A 7,343-nucleotide genomic window follows, 5' to 3' on the forward strand; every position below is an offset into this window, starting at 1 on the left:
CGCCCTGCTCCTTGGCTGGCTGGCAGCCTGGCGGGAAACGACGATAGTCGCCCCCCAACAACCAGTTATGCCCAAAACCCCACATTGCGGACAAAAATGTCCAAGTGCCCACCCTTGCTCAGTAGATATTTTCTACTCTTCCAACTCTTCTTCCTGAGCCATCCTTACATTCCCGTGACCAACCCGTATGTAATTAATGTATGAAATTTTGCATCCCGCATGTAAGTGGCCCAAGGTTTTTTCCCTGTGTCCATGCAGGTTTTACCTGGGCCCAACTTATCTAGGTTTTAACCTAGAATTGTCAGTGAGGGGAGTTAGTCATGGCTAAAACGTTGCCATGGCTGGCCAATCCCCCTCCTAGCACATGATGCATGCTTCCTCTCCTGCATGGTTCATAACCTGCATGCTTAGAGCGTATAGGCTTCGGCCTGAGACGCACTTAGAGTCTTCCCTACCCAGACCCCTCCCAAATACACTTACTTATTAGTTAGGTTGGGAAAAAAAACGCCCTGCTCCCCCCCTCTCACTCTCTCTGACGCGCGTACCACAGCACCGTCGCTGTGACCTCCCTTCCGCCCTTCTGCCTCACGAACTTCCTTTCCTTTCGCATGTTTAGCTTTCCCCGGGCCGCTGTCCCCCAAAGAGTCCTTCCAGGCACGAGGCCAGGAGGACCGTGGGGTCCGGACCCCTCCCTTCCAGGATCAAAAAAAAGGGGGGGGGGGTTTGTCTGTAAAGTCGGTTTACGGACGATAGTTTAACGTGACAACGTCATAACAAAACATTGATGGAATGATTGCATACTTTATGAATAAAATTGAATCATTTTTATTTTAATAATAAAAGAATAAATACTTGAAATTATACTAGTAATCAGATTTTTAAAATTCAAGAATAATTAACCTTTATTGCCGAAATTGTTGTTGTAATAAGCAATGAAAACCACATTAACTTTTCACTTCACTTTATAAACAGTCGAGTGGAAGAGAGATAGATGCGGCGCAAGCGTAAAATGAGCGTAACAGGACACAGCGTAACGGAACAATGTGCGTAACGGGACACTTTTTCGTGCGTGCCGCCGGCGTTCATCGATTTATTAGACCTTGTCACGTCAAAAAAGGGAGGGGTTGTCTGTAAAGTCGTGATAACGTCATGAGAAAAATTTTGATGAAAAATTGCATACTTTTTTAATTTTCAAATATTATTTATAGTTTTTGCAAATTTAATTTAAATAATTAAAAATATATATATTCACGAACAATTAGTTGAAAAACCCGCCTTAACCTGTTTGATATTATAGAAGATTTTCTCGCACGGTGGTTGGCCGGTTCTTGCACGCTCAGCTCAGGCGGAACGTGACAATTTTTCGTGCGTGCAGCGGGCGTTCATCGATTTATAAGACGTTATCACGTCAAAAAATAAATAAAAAATTGAAGACAGACTAAGAAAATCGTAGCAGATTAGCTACTTATAGATTGTTTTACAAGGACTATTGTAATACAGTAATGCATTTCATCCCCATTACAGTCCGACATGCCTCATACACAGAAGCAACATGAATTGGTTTCCCAAGTATAGTCTATACTAAATTTCAGTTTGCACACGTGTTACTTATTGTAAGCATGTCTTTCGTACAAACTTTTCATGCATGTATCATGTATTTGATAACATAAGTTGATGTGTGATTATGACTGGTTTTGAGAAAATAATCAAATAATTGACTAAAGAACAAAGTATTAAAAACAATTAAATAAAAACCCAAAATACGAAAATTTCAGTTTCTTAAAACCAAATCATTACTTAAATTTTTAGTAAATGTTTGAGTTCTAAAAGTTTGTTGTTCCCTAAGATTTTATTTAAGTGAGAGAGTAATTAATTTTTGAATTAAACATATTTATAAATGATAGAGAATAATTTATTTTTTATTTCTCCTTCACAAAATCCTGACTACGGCCTCGGATCTCTTGCTAGCCAGTAATAGTTTTTCTTGAGAAGGGACACAGGATCCTAAAGAAGCAGTAGGTACACAACCTGTATCGCCAAGAACTGAAAATGTGCCTTCGTTTAGGCAGAGATCACACATTAAAAGATTTACAAGGTCTATACCACATTGTATATCGACAGGACTATAAAAAATTTTTAAATTTTATTATTCCCAACAAAAAAATGGATTTATTAATAAAAGCCATAAAATCTTAAATGTACGCGGTAACGAAGCCAAATTTTGAACGAAAAACGACAGAAAATTGTCATGGCTTTAAATATTTAGAATCCAAGATGCCATCTTTCGGTTTCTATTCTACCTCTCTATTCAACTACCGTGGCCATCTGATAAGAGAAAGAATGTTCTGGGCGTACATGAGGTGTTGTTTGGGTCTGGAAAAGGAGTGAGATTATCACTTGGGATACTGTATAGCAACATTTATAATGCAATAATAGTTTTTTTTAAATATGTTATTCATGCGGATTTCATTGGGAATAAGTTATTTGGTTGACCCTAGCGAGAAAAATAACAACCTCAATTACCAAAACGCTTTGCTTTTGCTAGTGTCTATAAACGATTGTTCTTAGAACATAATATATTCAACGTAAGTATACTTAACGTAAGCATTTTACTGGTTTCCTTTCAGTTCTTATGGGTCGAAACACTCAAACAATCTCTTTTGCAGCAAAGTATAAATTTGAGTAGAAACTAAACTAACCACCTTAAATAACTTAATTAATTAAATTTTTTACTAACTGTTCTCGGAAAAAAACATTTATTATAGAATTCTGAATGTGGACCATGTTGATTATTGCTGATGGCAGAGAAAACAGTATGATTTAATTCATTACGGAGGTAAAATTAATGATAGGTTTTACAGGAAGCACCTACTTCAAGATTGAAAACTGGGGTCATCCCAGGAACAAAAAAAAAAAAAAACATACACCCTTGTAAAAGGTTTTTGAAAAATCATTGGTTCCAAATTTTCCACTACTTTACAGGATTTACTGAGGCTAAAATAAATACAATTGCACCATTCGAAATACTATTATATTTTCTGTCAGAAAATCTTGCTCTCTTTCTTCAGCGTTAGCTAAAAGAAGATTGACCATGCTAGTTCGAATATTGAAAATAATAAATAAGCAACATTTTAAAACTTGTACTTGTACTTCCTCTCTCGTCCCACCGTCACGGGCCGGCGAACAAAACAAGCTCGCGAAGAAGGTAGTATGGCGGCGATTGTGAGGATGTGGACCGAACAGATGACGGGGGGGGGGGGGGGGGGGGGCATGGGGCATGAAGTTGGAACGAGCACTGTGCTGTGCATCAACAACAAAATAGCGACGCGGTTAGAAGCACGAAGCTCGTTGGCGCCGTTCCTGTGCACATTCCTGCCAGCCTTTTTTTTTTTATTTCACCGCAGAACATTGTAGAACAACAAGTAACGTTGCCAAACGCAGCCGTGACTAATAGAGAGTTTAAGTGAGGGTAACGTATCCTGCCATTTTGGATCTGTTGGTTTTATTTTCACAATTCCTAAATTTGAATATTTATTCCGATTTTTGTCTCGACAAAACATAACTAATATCGTCCTAAACTTTTTTTTTTTGTTACGTTACGTCTGGTCTCAAAGAGCAGGATAGACCTCGAAGATGCCGGGAGAAAATAGCTGATTATTTCACTCGAGAGGCTTAAAATTACGTATTAGTTAAATTACGCCACGAATCTTTCAAAACTAGATCCTGGGCATTATTAAGCCTTAAAATGAGATAATACGTTATTGTATTGTCATCTCTAATCAATGATAATAATCCAAGTTGGAGGATTAAATTATATATTGGCCTTCACGCTAAAAAATAATGTATACATGCATGAAATAATCGCATTTAAACCCGCACTTCTCCTGATGTCTCAGGTTGGTTTAAAACAAATTTTTTGACATGATAACGTCTTATAAATGGATGAACGCTGGCTGCACGCACGAAAAATTGTCACGTTCCGCCTGAGCTGAGCGTGCAAGAACCGGCCAACCACCGAGCGAGAAAATATTCTATAATATCAAACAGGTTAAGGCGGGCTTTTCAACTAATTGTTCGTGATTATATTTATATAAATTATTTAAATTAAATTTGCAAAAACTGTAAATAATATTTGAAATTTAAAAAGTAGTGCAATATTTCATCAATGTTTTCTTATGACGTTATCAAGTAAAATTATCGTCCGTAAACCGACTTTACAGACAACCCCCCCTTTTTTTAAATGGTCGTTTCTCTGCAGTTTATCTGCGTGTGTCAGCATATTTTAAACCTGACTTGTGCGTAAAGTTTTGTTTCTCTGTTCATCTAGATATGATACATATTTACTTCTTAACATACCAAACGCCAGTTATTGGGAAAACAGCATAATTTCTAGCTAAACATGTAATGGAAATTGTTAACCTATGCAATTGCATGGGAGAATTTACCACGAATACATGGTATCTCTCCTAAATATTTTTTTTATGATTAATCCAAATTCATCTGAAATGTAACATATGCATTTGTGTTGTAAATTTCCCATAAAATGGTCTAGATTTATAACTTCCATTACATGTTTAGTAACATTAAATAAAAGTCTTACAATGTATGGCAAGCATTATATTAATGTGTTAATGAAGAACTGGCTGGTGATACATATTACTCATCATAGTGAAATTGGCTAATGACTTAAATTTCCTTCGCAGGCAGAGTATGGCAAAGCCGTCACGTCAATGACAGGAGACCATGACACCCAGTGAGATGATAACGACGGCGCAACACTAACACGCGTTAGCAATAAAGAGAAAAAGTTAAAAATTAAAAAAAAATTTGAAAAGTTTGGAAGATAACTTTTCGAAGAAAGTTTTCCAAATACGAGACAGAGCCTCGACTTTTCACATAATGAAGGTACCAATATCTGGGTCACTGCACACTGTTATACAAGACGACAGTTCAGCCTCATTCGTTGGCCTCACTCCAATATATTTTTTTCATACTACCTACCGAGCTTTTGCTCAGTTTTCTTGCTCGCCACTATAAAAATATACAGCATGTCCATAAAATAATGTCCTAGTTATAAATTTTGTTGGCGTCAAATGTAAACGTTGTCCAGTTTTGGTTAAATGTCATAATTAAAGAGTAACTCAAACAGTTTTAGATAAGCGCATGCGCGAGTACTGCTTTGTTGTTTTCTCGCTTGCAGCGCCACCTACACAAAATGGCGACCACTGAGCGTAAAGCTTTTTGTGTTCTGCAATTTGCTAAGAGTGAATCGGTAATTTCAGTTCAACGTGCGTTTAGTTTAAAGTACATACCGGTTACAGTTGCTACATGATTTAAAGCCAGATGACTGTTGGATCGGTCGTAATGGTCGAGACGACAGAGCTCTTTTTCGCTTGCCTCCACGTTCACCTGACATAACGCCATGCGATTTCTTCTCCTTTGGGGCTTCATAAAGTATTGTGTCTACGTTCCGCCGCCACCTAATGATTTGCCAGATTTTATACACATATTTTAATAGGCTATTGTTTCCATCTCTCTGGACTTGTTAACCGAAGTGTGCGAATAATTAATTGTACTTTAGGGTTGTATATGTGCCGTTTAACTAAAGGTGCACATATTGAACATTTGCTAAGAAAAAAAGTACGTTATTTTACTTTCAATTTTACACATGATTTGCTGTAAATAGTCTAAATTAAACTGTTGTGATATACCTTTGAAAATCGGAAATACTTTTATGGACATCCTGTACTTCTCCGCGGCTGCCAAAGCGCTGTAAATTACTGTCCGCTTTCTGAATCTTCATTCAGGTGCAAATGACATCCTTGTTTTTTTGTAGAAAGCAAGTCGCCAGATCGCAGCAGATTGCGGAAGCTTCCGTCTTGCGCTGAAAGAAGCCACGTGTTTCTTCTTCCAGTCCGCAGACTCGATGTATGGAGGGCGCGCGGAGCAAAAGATCTGACGGATGCTCGTCGCAGTTACTCAACGCCGGCGGCGGCCTGCTCTGTGTCACGTTGCCAGCACTGGGCAGGCGCTTATCTCTCACAGGCGAGGGAGCACGCTGCCACGAGGCTGGCTTTGCACGCGCTCGAGAAGACAGCTGCGTCTTTCTTTGCGATACGAGATGCTGGCTCGCTTTGAGCGTGCGAGAGAAAATTACCCCCTCCCTCCTTTATTACCCGTCTCTCCCCCCCCTTTTTTCTACTTTCACAACCTTTTGATGATTATTTGTGGAATTAATAACTCTTGAATAAAACACTGCATTGGCCATTTTAACTGTGCGCGTACTGGTGTTAGTGATACTGACACTGTATTAATTCTGGAGAAAACAAATTACTGTGACAGTAATAGTATTACCCAGTCTATGCGAACAAAAAAAATATCTAAGACGGAAAAAAAATTACAACATGTATGATCTATCAACAGAATACACAGAACATGTACGAAAGACGATTTACTGGCCAAGAAAAAATTTGTAAGTAGATTAGTGAGTTTTTATAGTCAATTTATAGGTAATATTTTGTTTCGCTGCGTCAAACACATATTTCAGTGATTGTGTCAAGTAATGTAATGCCATTTCACTCAAAATATAAAGGTATAAGTATCCTAAGTGTGCTGTGGCCTACACGGAAATGGTGAAACATATGGTGGTAAAGGGAATCGTTTTAATGGAAATGAGTTGCCTACCTATACCAAAACACTAAATATGTTAAAATACTAAGACACAAAAACAATTTGAACGATAGCTAAGTTTTTATTAATTTTATATAAATAAAACAATACAATACACAATTTTTCAATTATCAAATTTTATTATAATTATTTTCAAATTATTTAAACTATCAAATTAATACGTTTACATATGAGAAATATAATTTTATTTTAATTTATTTCATCACGCGGTCCACACACTGAATCTTGGCAAAACAAATAAGAAAATATGGATTGTTGATACTGAACGCATGCTTTCTGCAAAGAACCTTTACGTGGTCGGAAAACTTGTGAAATGTGAGTGAATTTGATATGTACTTACTTTGTGTAATACCTCAAGGACGGAAGTCCAAACAAAATTGATATTATCTTCTTCAATATCCCATCGTTATATTAGTTGAATATAATTTTGGCAAAACCCTAAAATATATATTCAGAGCTGCCACTTCACATGCTGATAAAAAACAAACATAGTTGTGTGTTAGCCGATTACCTGTCCTTAGCTACGACAGTCTGCAGGCAGAACAATCTCGCAATGCTCATTATACATGGGTACGTCACTTCCGCACCTCGAAGAAAAAAAAATTAAATAGAATCTTTAAAAAAATCAGTTTACTAAACAAAAATATATTCGT

This window comes from Bacillus rossius, chromosome 3 (assembly GCF_032445375.1).
Source record: "Bacillus rossius redtenbacheri isolate Brsri chromosome 3, Brsri_v3, whole genome shotgun sequence".
NCBI lineage: Eukaryota > Metazoa > Arthropoda > Insecta > Phasmatodea > Bacillidae > Bacillus > Bacillus rossius.